Raw genomic sequence first — 13597 nt, 5'->3', positions numbered from 1 at the left:
CGGACTATGGACAGCTTCTCAATTTAGCGTGTCGAACTGTTGTGTTTGTCTTTATACAGTCTATGGTTTATGTCCATCCCGCTGATGCTACATCGTCGGGCTGACAAAGTAGCTTCGCTAGCTAGCCCCGGTAAGCTAATGGGAGGTCTGGCTGTGTAACTTACGGTACACACACACACTTTCTGCTAACTTAACCACATTTAAAGATATGAAATGCCGTTGTTATTCGCTGATGTGTGGCCATAGTTTACACTGCCAGGCAATGAAAAACGCAGGTGTCACTTATTTTTTGTAATTAACGTTACATATTCCTCTAGGGGTCGACAGAGGTCACGCCCTGCAGCTTTAACTTAATGATCACCTGTCTGACTGTGTACAAGCAGTGAAAATACTACATGAAAACACACGAAAAATTATTTAAACAAACAAACATACATGTGTGTACCTTGTGAAACACTCAAGCCCCAATCAGGCGCCATGCAGCTGCATCAGAGCTGCATGGTAAATGTTTTTATACTTAGCTACTTTTGCATTTTAGTTTTGTATGTCTTGTAATCACTTTTCATATAAGGGAAGTGATTGGAAAACAAACATTGCCAAACTCATGGCTCAATAAGGTTGTATTGTTCAAGTAACATGTAATATTATTAGAGTCAGGATTTTTACAAAGGGATTCCCTGTCATTTAAAAAACAAAAACAAAGAATTGCGTCAGTGCTCAAGCAAAATCCATCACTGAAAAGCCAGAAAATGTGTGTGTGTCTGTGTGTTTGTGTGTGAGTTAGAGTGAGAGAGGGAGAGAGAGAGTCATGTGATGAAGGAGTGAGCCTGGCTTGGTGTGTTGGGATGTGAGACAGACACACACACACTCACACTGTGCAGCCAGGCTACAGCCACACGGACACACACGCACACCCCGCTGCTGGTTACCGAAACGTGAACGAGGCGTCGGGGCGGCCGGGTGGGTAAAAACAAGCACCGGTCGGTGTTGTGCCGTGGCTCATCGGTGTCCCTGCTGCCGCTGCTGCTGCTGCTGCCCGGGGAGCAGTGTGGGAGTGGGAAGCATCAATGCCTCCAGGTCTCCTCCTCCTCCTCCTCTCTCATTCTGGCCTGGACCTGTTCTTGTTCTTGTCATCGGGCCTCTTGCGCTGAGATAATAATAATGAAAGGATGGCCGAGCAGCACGGGATGAGCAGCATCACCACCACCACCACCACCACAGCATGAATTCACCGGAGGAACCCGCAGCCCGGGACCTGTCTTTGGAGGAGATCCTGAGGCTTTATAACCAGCCCATCAACGAGGAGCAGGCATGGGCGGTGTGTTACCAGTGCTGCAGGACGCTGGCAAAGGGACATCGGAGCCGGAGGAGCTCTTCATCTGCTTCTTCTTCCTCCACCTCCGCCACCGCCGCTGGTGCCGGAGCATCATCATCATCATCATCCGCGGCCCCGATGAAGATATCCGGACCGGGGGATGTTCGGATACAGAGAGACGGCTCTGTGAGGGTGCACCATCAGGGCTGTGAAGGTAAAAACGTTATATAACGCTGTGTGTACGTGTGTGTGTGCCCAAAGCTACTCGGATCTAGGCCAGGCCATTACTTGCATCTCAAATAATGGGGCTCAGGTGTTGTGATTGTCCTTATGTAAAACACTTATTACTTATGGAGCTGCATTAATTCCAGTAAGGGGGGCTGGGCCCTAGATGACAGCAGCCTTTTGTGTATAATCCCCCAGCAGGAATACTATAGCCATCACAGTGCAATAAGGTCACTATAAATAAAACCCATAGGCTGTCACATTTGGAGGCTTCTTACATGTTTTTACCTGATCATGTGCTTAATTCGCAATCAGGATTAGCTCAGAGTGTATAATCTGCAGCCTGGCGGTTTAGGCTCCATTACACATGACCCAATCACTGATAAACAAAGGAACAGATCTGATCTCCCCCCAGATAAGAGACCCCTACAGTAGCTGCTTTCACTTTCAGGTTCTCCTCACACTTGCATGTGTGTGTGTTTTCACAGAATCTCCACTATTTCCTCGTCACTGAAGGCATGTGTGCATCATGTGCTTTCATCTTTTATTAAAAGCTGCTCCCCTCTCCCTCCCTTCTTCCTCCCCTCCCCAGCCCGCTAGCCACTTCACATCAGATCATGGTGTTCATTGAGATTAAAGTGTGTGATTACAAGCTGAAATGCGGGCACTGACTGACTGACTGACTGATGCCTGCATGGACAGGAAGAATCAGATCGGCAGGTGCATGGTACCTTAAGATAAATTCACATGGAGCAAGTGCCTCCCACCCTCCCTTCCTCCCTGCACATCTCCTGTGTCTTTATGCCCCGATTAAGATGTTCTTTAACCACGTGTGACATAGAAGTCCCTGATGATTACAACTCTAATTAATGGAGTGTTATAAAATGAGAAGTTAGGAGGACTTAGAGCCCTACTGACATTACAGAGCTGAAAATATCCAATTTGGAGGACTGTGTGACAGCAAAGTGCGGCGCCAAACAAAAAAAAATCACTGCAATATTCTGGAAATATCCCTTAAGGTATTTACAGTGAGTCTGGGGGACTATAGCGATTTTATTTTTGACTTTATTGTGTTAAGTTGTTTGTACCTGCTCTATTTGTCCTGTCTCCAAGTTACAGATTATTTTCTTTAACAAAGAAACAACCAGGATTCAAAGCCAAAACAAAGCAAATGCCATATGATGGGTGTGTGTGTTGATACAATCGGTGGGTGTGTCTGTGAACTATAACATGCACTTGAAGCAAACACGTTGTGCCGTCTTGTCAGACCGAGGCCGGACATGTTCATGGTCTGCTGTAATCACATTAGCTGACGGTGCAGAGCAGGCAGACTAAATGCCTATCTATCTTTCTATCTGTGGAGCGTAATGGACTACCTGAGGGCCCTAGGGATGGGCTCTTGACACGGCTGAGATGTAGCACACCGACAGGCAGGCAGGCTGCGAACACTGCTGAGTCAATGTTATAGCTTTTTAGCCAATAAGTGCACGGCATGCTTCTGTCTAATCTACTTTTATTAGCCGATCTGAGAGGCACAGCTGTGATGGCGAACGCTGGTTGTGGCCTGTAGGTCTATATGGTTAGAATGAATGGGCTATTTTTAGGAGCATGAAGGAAGCAACCATTACAGAGGGGAGTCTGAAGCTTTTATTCCCCCGTTGCGTTGCTCATGTGATGACACGTCACACAAAATATGGAATGGATTGAATGGTGTTCTTCTCTCCTTAATATATCTTCAGTTATCATGTTACAGCATCATTTATTCTGATATAAGACACTGAATGTGATCGTTATTAAAGATGCTCAGTGTTTGATATGAGCTGAAATCCATTATCCTGTACAGATTTCTCACTTTCATGTCACAACATAGGAAGATGTAGAGGATAATACTGAGGCAGGTGAAATGTGCAGTTTTACAGTATCAGTCAGTTCCTATTAGGCTACCTCTATATCTTCAAAGCCTGTAAAAGTGCCTCTAAATTTACACTAACCTGTCATGTTCAGGGTGTTTATTTAAACAAATTTTAACCAGGATGTTATTTAACAACATTACATGATATAAAAGTGAAGTTTTATTCAGGCAGCTGTCAATTACTCCCTGTTTTACAGCCAGTTGGAGAGGCAGCTGGATATTTTTTTAACCATTTATCTATTACATTTATTTATTTCACTTTTATTTATTCCAACTCCTCCTTTAGTTAGCCTCTTTGTTTTAATCATTTATCATTGACTTACAGCTTACTTACTTGCTCATTCTTGTACATTTTCAGTGTACAGCTGGTTTGATGTTTGGATTTACTGTATGAGCCGCCTCACAGTCTCTCCACCTACCTCCTGACAGCTTGGGACAGCTTGCCTTTGTCTTTAGGCAGTTCTAAGTAAAGGCGTGAATGTAATGTTTTGCAAGTATTTTAATCAGTGTAACCATACAAATGGTTTCTGTTTACAGGGTAATTTAATGGTTGACCTCTCGTCTTGATGCATAATCTCAAACATGCAAAGTCACTGATGTAAATAATGGAGGAAATCTGTGGTTAAAGTTTAAAGGATTCAGGACGTCTGAGGCTCTGGAGTGTTAAACTGAAGTTAGTTTCAGACCCTGTTGTCAAGAGAGAAGAACAACACGTCCACTTTGTGTGACTTTGTTCAACAGTTTATTATCTGATGGAGAGAAGGTCACACTGGTAATTGTTTTTGCGTCTTGCGAGTAGATTGATAATGGATTTAACTTCATGCCCCTGATTTCTTCCCCAAGTCATTAAGTATCATTATGATCTGACACTGTGTGAACCACACACACACACAGACACACACACACACATCTGCACCATACAGCTTCATGGCATTCATATCTGCTGATGCGAGTTTGGGGTCATGAGATGATGTCAGAGCTGCTGTGATGCTGCATCGCTGCGTGTTACAGTACAAAACAACCATTTGTTGAGAGAGGGTCATCTGTTTGCTTGATGAAGGGAGAGCCGGTCTGATGTAGCCTGGAGAAACGTTTTAAGTGGGTCTTCGTTTTGAAGGAGTACATTCATGCGTCATGGCGTCCTGGGAGGAGTTCTGTCATCATCTGTCACATGCTACATAAACTATGAAAGTTATTTGAAATGAGACAAAGCTCTTATTAAAAGCGATCTGGCCTAATGGTAGAGCATGATGGGGTTTTTGTAAGAACAGAGCAAGATAAGATATCAATATGTAACCACAGGCTTCACGAAGTAAAATGTAGCTGTCTTATACTTTTAAAATTCAGATTTAGTGAGAGTATTTCAGTATTTTACATAATCAGATTTTCTTTTTTTTACCGTCATGTTAAGAAAATGTGAAAATATTTTTGCAGTTGGTTGTCAAACTCAGTTCAGTGAATTATTCTGGGGTTTTTTGTAATTGTGGCACATTTCAAGGCAGCATTAAAAAGTAATTAACGATAAAAACAATCTTTATCGCCTACTATGTGAGAGCTCTAAATCTTCGAGGCCAGAACTCCCAGTGGAGTTGTAAGATAAAATCTGAGGCGCCGATGTGATTAACAAGATGGAGAAATAACTATATTTTCCAGACTTTTCAGTGGGATACTGGCTTGTTTTACCTCTTCAGGTTATTAGTAGACTCAATATCCAGTTAAAACAATCCATGAGGACGGTTATAAATGGGCTCGGCTTTATTTTATGTACTCTGCTACAATTCATCCCCATTTGCTCACTGCACTTTAGCCATATTTCTGCAACATAAACATGTAAAAAGGAAGAATTTGAACTCGAAATGACAATGAACGATCTTTGACACTACTAATACAGTGTACACACTACACAGTATATACACGCTGTAAATGAGCAGTGTAAAGTATGTAGCATTACAGATTAAAGCTGCTTCATGTGAAGGCTTACATCGGCTGCTTAACATAACACTGTTCTCTTGTTTCCCTGCAGGTAAATACAGCCCTTGCACAACAACAGAGGTGAGTGACTCCACTGTAATTCTACTTTGGTTTTTGTGTTTCATCATCACTTGCTTCTGTATTATTATGGGATAACCAGAGCTTTTACTAACTTTACTCTTCTCTGACATTGTTCATTTCATGTTATTGGTGTGCGACTCAGTTATTGGGTGGAAAAGAGGTGATACATAGTTTTCTTAGTTACATGAAGGAATTGCATGCTAGTTTTGCAATATTGTTTGCAGTGTTTTTATTGATAATCTCAGAAAGCTTGGTGAATGCAGGCTGGGGAACTCCATTGCTCCTGGAAACGACCCGATCAGTCAATTAAAAGATACTTATGTTGGGAAATACGGTTGTAAACCAACAAAATGGCACAATTTCCTCTTTAAATATTTACCTTCCACTGGTGGTTACATTAGCTATCGTCACAGTGCGAGAGGTATCCAGTCACAACAACAGAGATAGCATGAAGATTAGAGTTGGCATTCTGCAGGATTATTCCAAGTGCAACCAATGTCAGACAGTGCTGTGGTTGAAACTGTCATAAGCCATTGGTTTATGATGTGATAATCCTATAAAGCAGCTGCTGCTGCTCCAGCACCGCTTAAACTAATACATGAAACAAATGAACTATTCAGGTGCAGCAGCGTACAGTAAATTCCAGTTCCTACTGCGTTGTGTTGATGTAGAGTTTGTTGTGTGCAGCAGCAGCATCATGTTTGCTCTCATGGATGGACATTTGTTGTATTATATCTGTGTAACACTTCATCTTTTACACCTTGAAGGAAGAGTTGGAAACACACTTTTGCTTTCTTTCAGAGAGTCAGATGAGAGGTAATGAAACTAATCAATTAGCCTTGCCTAGCGTAAGGACTCAAAACAGGGGTAAACAACTCTTCTGTCTCAATTATGAATTAAAAAAAGGTTTTTATAGGGAGTTAGATACTTTATTGATTTCTTTACAACAGCACTTGTGTTGCAGAGTGCTCGTGATGTAGCACTGGTTCGGTCGGTCACTGTGATAATAAGACTTGCCCAGCTGTTCGCCATCAGATACAACATGTAACTGTTGTCTTCACATTTTGATTAACAGTGTGTGTACATCTGTGAGCTTTAGGGTGCTGGTAGATTGAGTTTTGAAGAGCCAGGCTAGCAGTTTCTCTCTTACTTAATTGCACACGACTCTACCATGCAGACATGACAGCACTGATGTATTAAGGAGGACTAGAAACAGTCAAACAGATCCGCTGTGCACAAAGTCACTTCACAGCCCCATGCAGCTCCACTCCTGGGAGGAATAGCTAGAAACAGGAATGAAGCAGAGATTTCTTAACGTCTATGGGTCCAACAAAGGACGTTCCCCCGTGATCCAACTCATCTTACACACCTGAGCCTCTCAAACTCCCTAATCCTAACACTTTCTGTTTCGAAACTTATTGAATCAAGCCTCAGCCCAGGAACGAGATAACCCTAGTGACATCATAAGTGCTTTTTTATATGATTTGACAAAACCCCACTCAGAGCCGCAGAATATATTAATACCCTCCCTCCCGAGACACGATGAGTCAGGCTGATGTGTAGAACCGGTGGAGTATAGCAGCACAGAGCATATGGAGCAGCTGTGGCGCCTGCTCTGTACTGTTACTGGACTGTATGAACGAGATAATCACACTGCAGTTTGCTCAGGGTGTCTGTAAATAGTTTATATTATACACTCGGAGATAAACGCTGTCGGTATCGAGGACACTTTCCTTGCATTTGCATCCCAGCCTCCCCCACAGTTCAGCCTGTGCCTCTCCCAGTCGTTTCCTCCACTGCTCCCAGCTGGCTCCCTCTGATTGACTGGTTGGAAATGTCACACAGTAAAGCCCCCCCCCCTCTGTTGGATGGGGAGAGGGCTTAGACCTAATTAAAGTGCACTTGTCCCTCCTCCTCCACACACTCGCTCTACTATAATCAACTGCCGTTAATTGTTATGATAATATCTGGTGTAAATGGAGGGTTCACAGGAAGGAGGGATCAGCTTTACGTCTTTTTGCTTTTTTAGGAAATGTGTTGATGGAACCATTTTAGGCTTTAAAGGAGATTTAAAGGAGGATTAAAGGAGAATTCTGGTCATTTTCTAAGTAACGCTCTACAGCTCTACAGGTCCCCGAGTGCGACCATAGGGAAAAATTCGAGAAAAATATGTGCAGACCGGACCTAGCTCTTCTCCTGCTAGCTGCGCTACACAGCAATTAAACAGCGAAGTAATGGGGCAGTCCTTCTAACCGCGACTTGGCCTCTATTGCTCAAAATATCACTACACATGCTTTGCAACATCCACCAGTTCCTTACTACACAACACTGAGTGTGCATAACTCCATTAATATGAGACAGCAGTGTTAATGTGTATGTTTTTATCACGTACCTCTGTTTACTCTAGCTTCCAGGGTAGACCTTACTAGTCGACTGTTGAGCTTGGGCCTGTTTCCATATCAACAAAGACAAAAATGCGAGGAAAACATGGATTTAGGAGGAAAAAAAAGATTTTGGATGGAAAAAAAAATTATCAATCTGAATATAACTGCCCAAGTCCGGTCTGCACATATTTTTCTCGTATTTTTTCCAATGGTCGTTACTTTGAAAATGACCGGAATTCTCCTTTAATGGTATCACTCAGACAAATGTGTAAGTGTGTGTGTGATGTTGCACACTGACTGAGGAGAATCTGGTCTCAGTTCGTCAGAGATAACGTGCAGTAGTTTTCAGGGAGTTGCGGAGTTGGATTGCTGTGTAACGGAGCTGCAATAACAGATGGACGGTCAGAAAATAGTCTGTAGAGGCAGAGAATGTGAACCTGTATTGACAAATCCCCTCTAAGCAGCTTTGCACAAGAAATGAGTTCTCACAATACAGTGTGTTAGTGACTGGCTGACAAAACCAAACCACTGGCAAGGTTTTTTTTTTCTCTTAAATGCTTGACGGCGTCAGATCCCACAGCCGAGGCGTTGCGCAGTACAGTGCAGTAATACAGTGTGTGGAATTAGCTCCAAGCTGAATGAACAGGAGCACATGTAGTAGTCATAGCTGACACACATTATCCGCACATGAATTCAAACAGCGTGAGCTCTCTCTCTCTCGCAAATGATGTGACTGACTGTGAATGTCAGATGATGCTGTTTTCACCGGAGCCAGTGAACCAAGCTTCCTGGCACGGCACGGCATTATAATGGATATTATAGAGATTTTTGGTAGCGGTTTGTGTGTAATCGCCAAAAGAGGACAATTTTATTATCCATCACCTGCATGTTACTGGAGTGAGAAATGTGTCGATGACCTCCGTGACCTCCTCCACCACCTGGTCCTGTGATGTGGTGTGGTGTAACTTCAGAAATGTGTGGATTATGCTTCATCCCGTCCCCCCCCCCTGTCAAAGTTTAACCGCTCAGCGCTCTCCTTATTAATGGCTTTGAAGTTTTGGAAAGGGGATTAGTTTAACATCATTTAGTGTTTAATGTAAACAGAAAAAAATAATCACCCAGGAGGAGTTGTGGATGTTTGGTAAAAATAGGAGGCTTTTCTCAGCTGTTTTCATGCACATTGACATTCATGATTCCTGCAGGGTTTGTAATATGTGTATGTGTCTGAAAAAGGAGAAAAAAGCAAACTACAGTGGTGGAAAAATGCATTGGTTCATGTGTGGTTCCCTCTGTTCTGTATGTGAAGTTATGTGGGGTCTACGTCCACCAGCTCAGTCATATGACAGTCAGAGGTCACAGTCTCCTGACAGGAAGTTACCAACTTTCTTCTCTGCTACAGTACGATGCTGCTGTGTCATTAGTGGATTTTTTTTGACGTAAACAATTATCTATCCATCTTCATTATTTTTAAACTCATGACAGACACTAATGTGATCAATTTTTAACAATTATGAACAAGGCCGATTGATTTTTACTACAACCTCATTCCTACGTCAATCGGTCTCTTGAGACGGCATCATTAGCGAATGTGTAAGATGCAGGTTTGTCAATTATCTTGTCTGGTTCCTTCAGTTTAATCATGTCTTAACGCACACAGGATGATGAAGGCTTTAAAAAGTTGATTCCTGATTTTATACAGTACATGAGATTTAAGAAACAGAATGATGAAGATACGAGAAATTTAATGTTTTGTACTGGAAAGAACAGACCGTGGTTTGCCATTATATAGTGCTTTTATATGAACGTTATTCCCAAAATTCCCCTGTATTCGTTCATTTTATTAGAGGGAAACTGGTTCTGAGAGCTGGAGGTGTGGCTCACACAGATATAATATAATGCTTTTTTGCTTTCATGCTGAGTTAATTAGCACCACAATTCACATCACATCTTGTTTGTATCTTGAGATTTGCTACTTAAAAGTCTATCAGAGAGCAACAGGGGCGTCTTTCTGTATCTTCAACAATCTCTTGAATACTCATCTCTCCTTAGAGCCTAACTAGCACGTAACTTTTACCTGATCTCCTAGCACTTATTGAACAGATGCAGCATTTTGTACTCCCACTAAGGTCCTCTACTGCACTGAAGCTGTAGTAATGCTCTTCAATGTGATTAAAAGTGTCGACCAAGGAGTAATTGCAAATGTAAACAGTAAAGCTGGTTTGTAGATCCCTTTTTTTTTTAACCAGGCAGTATTTTCCTCCTGGTGGGCTGAAGACTAAGCAGGACTGGTGAACTTTCCCTCAATGAAACAGACACAACTTAAAGCGGACACCCAGATAAATACACAGTTTCTTCTTTTATGAGGTTCAGTTATTGAGGCTTTGTGCAGAACTTGTCTTCATGAGAAAGACTGAATCGCCCCTTAGTGTCACATTGAGAGACATTTATAAATCCAGGATGTGCTATGAAGACATTAGATGAAATTAAAGCAGCAACAATGTTTTGCGGCCGATAACATAATTCTTAAAATAAAAGCTTAAGTGGCAGTTGACAGTTTTCCACAGCAGGGAGGTGATTTATTTGTTGCTGTCCCATTTTTGTCCAGTTAGCCCAGTTCCTGTTGAATGACCTAATTCTGATGGACTCACTAGCGAGGAAGTATAAATGTCTTAAATCCTCACATTGTTTGTTCAATCCCTTAATTCTGACCAGGTTGTTCTGATTGTGTTAATTCTCTGCTGTTGGCTGACAGCGTAGGTAGGTGTACAAGCCAGAGCTAGGTTTCTATTAGTGTTTAGTTAGCTGTTAGCACAACAGGCTTTGGTGTTTGTTCTGTGGAAATCACATAAAGCTACATTAGTAAAAACTAATTTGATTCACAGAGTGTGTAGCAGCTGGTGTCATCGTGTGAATCCACTAAGTTTGCATTTTCAGACCATGATATCTAATCTCCAACTCTCTAGGCATCTTTAGTACCAGTCTGCCATGCTTGGTCCTGCAGACAACATCTACAACTTGTTTCTTCTCTCATCCCTCTCTTTTTAAAATGTGCAATATGTCCTAAATCTGGATTTTATCATGGGCATTTGTAAGTAAATGTTCCGACCATGAGCTGATTAGCAAAGTGACTAATCTTTTAAATCTTTTTATCAGGAAAGATTTTCAAACGGGTTAAAGCTTCTCAAATGTGAGGATTTGATATTATTTTCTGGTTAATGTCATTTTCGATTTGATTATATTTAGATTTTCAATGCTCAAAAAAAAAAAAAAAAGAATTTAAAGGGATGGTTATTCAAAATAAGATATTTCAGTGATACTGTGATTGAAATGGGTTGGGTCAAATGTTTGCTCCTTGCCAGTGTAAATCCACATTTTTGAAGCATATCTTCATTTATTAATTCATTAAGGAAGGACATTGTTTTTAATTAGTGAGCTACAGAGGTGCAGGTAGATGTATTTTGTTTTCCTTGGACAGAGTCAGTCCAGCTGTTTAATCCTACTTCCAGGCTTTTGAGCTAATGTTTACCCTGCTTCAGCTCCATATACCGTACCTATACAGACAGAGTGTTATCCAGCCTTTCATCTGATGTTCAGCAAGAATATATAAATAGATAAACAGATTAACATAAATCCCGAAACGCCGAACCATTCCTTTAAACATTTCACTTTGATGCAGTCTTATTTTAGACTCAATAATGTAGAAACGGTGAATGTGTGCTTGTAGACACCTGGACGTATTAACCCAGAGGACTCTATTACGTCACATGTAATGTTGTTAACCAGGACAGAGGCTGTAGATGTTACATGTATTCTTGTCAACTTGAAGCTGTGTTGTCATATCACGTCCTGCTGCTGCTGTGCCGCCCTGAGGTCATGTTGTACTGTAACTGTAACTGCAGTGAAATCCAAGATCGACCGGATCAGAAACCGACACCTGAACACAACATGCGTGCGTCCGTTTATGAATGACTGCACTCTCTTATGTAAAAAAAAACGCTGGAGGTGTAACAGAGGATGAATTGTGTGTCTGCCAGTGAGCAGCTGAGCTACATTACAGACATACAGTACGTATCCACTCCCAGCATCGCCTGAATAGGAATAGTGTGAGAAATAAAATGAAATTAAATCAATTTTGTACTTTTTTGTCCTCAACAAGATTAGGCTCCAAACTTAATCTTGGACTTTATAACGAAGCTCCAGTCATTGAGCCTAATGAAGAGTTCAGGTGAGGTTATACGAGGCGTTCGTGGGACGACGCTGATTAAAAGGCTCTGGGGTAAAATGTAAAAAAACCAGTTTGTCACAATGGTTTTGATTGAGTCCTTTGACCAGCGAGCCTCCTCTCTGTGACAGGAATGCTGAAACTCGAGCCAAGCTGTTTGATGTGGTGGTTTCCTGTGATCGCCTCCTCTCTCTCTGACATCTTCATCCACTTTTTTTTTTTCCATCCACTCCTTCTCTCCCGCCCCTTCTCCCCTCTTCTCCATCCCATCATTCTGCTTGGTCGCCCGGAGGCCTGGGAACCAGTCAGGGAGATTTTGAAGAAAAATGTAGACACGTTTGTTTTCTCCATCTTGTTCAGACGTCTCACAGTCGCGGCTGAAACTATTGGTTCATTGATGGTGAAGAATATGAGAGAGATGCGACTCGGACTGACGGCAGCAGCAGACAGAGACACTGTCATGGCTTTTTGTCACGGATGAATACAACAGTGAACATTAAAGCATGGTGCATAGTTTCCATTACAACATGAACATTGACATGATCAGAGGAAATTGAGGAATGCATGTAAACAGAATGCATGTCAAATGTGCAACTTGTGATTGTTTTAATTGTTCATCGTCATTACTTTGATTATTTCATAAATCGATTGTTTAGTCTGTGTTGAAATGCACGCAAAAAAGCAGCAAATCATCACATTTGAGTAACTGCAGCCATTATTTTGCGTGAACTAATTAATTGGTCACATGAAAAAATTGCATATTAATATGATTTATCAGTTAATTATTGCAGTTTTACATGCTACAATACATACATTAGGTCTGCAGGCGTAAGCGAAATAGAAACTGCACATGGGACCAAAATTAATACTTTGAGTCGACCCCGTGAAATTTATCAAAGAATTTATAATTATCTTTTGATAAACCAGATTCAGGGATATTTTAAAAGTATTGCAACCCAAGGAAGACTTAATGGTTTATATTCTAATATGAATTTGTGAAGATTTCTCCTTTTGGCAGTTTAATTAATGGGTTTAATAAAGAGATGAGACTGTACCCTGCTGCTGCTGCACTCTTTCATCACAGTAAAAAGAAATCAAAAGTGGAAAATTTGCTCTGCTACTGCTGCTGTTTTTATTCTCCCATTCAATCTCTTCTTGTCTGATTAAGTGTTTGCAGCTCTCGACTGAATTCGGTTTAGATGAACAAGTGAAGCTGCAGATTTAGGAACAGGAACTTGAAATTTTCTGGGTAGTGCGTCATAATCCATCATCTGTCTTTCTGTGACAGCCTGAGGTTAGAGCAGGTGGAGTGTGTTGACTCTGTTATCTTTGTTGTTGTTGTTGGGGGTGGGGAGGTGGGTGTGGTGGAGCTCGGACAAAGAGGTCGCAGTCAGACGTTCCCGCCTTAGGAGACCCAGAGGACTGATTTCTCATATGACTCCTCCCCCCTCCACGAGTGCCCATTGATCTGCCCTTGATCTCTACAC

The sequence above is a fragment of the Trachurus trachurus genome (genome assembly GCF_905171665.1).
Source record: "Trachurus trachurus genome assembly, chromosome: 16".
Classification (NCBI taxonomy): Eukaryota; Metazoa; Chordata; class Actinopteri; order Carangiformes; family Carangidae; genus Trachurus; species Trachurus trachurus.
Note: the sequence above shows the minus strand (reverse complement) of the source record.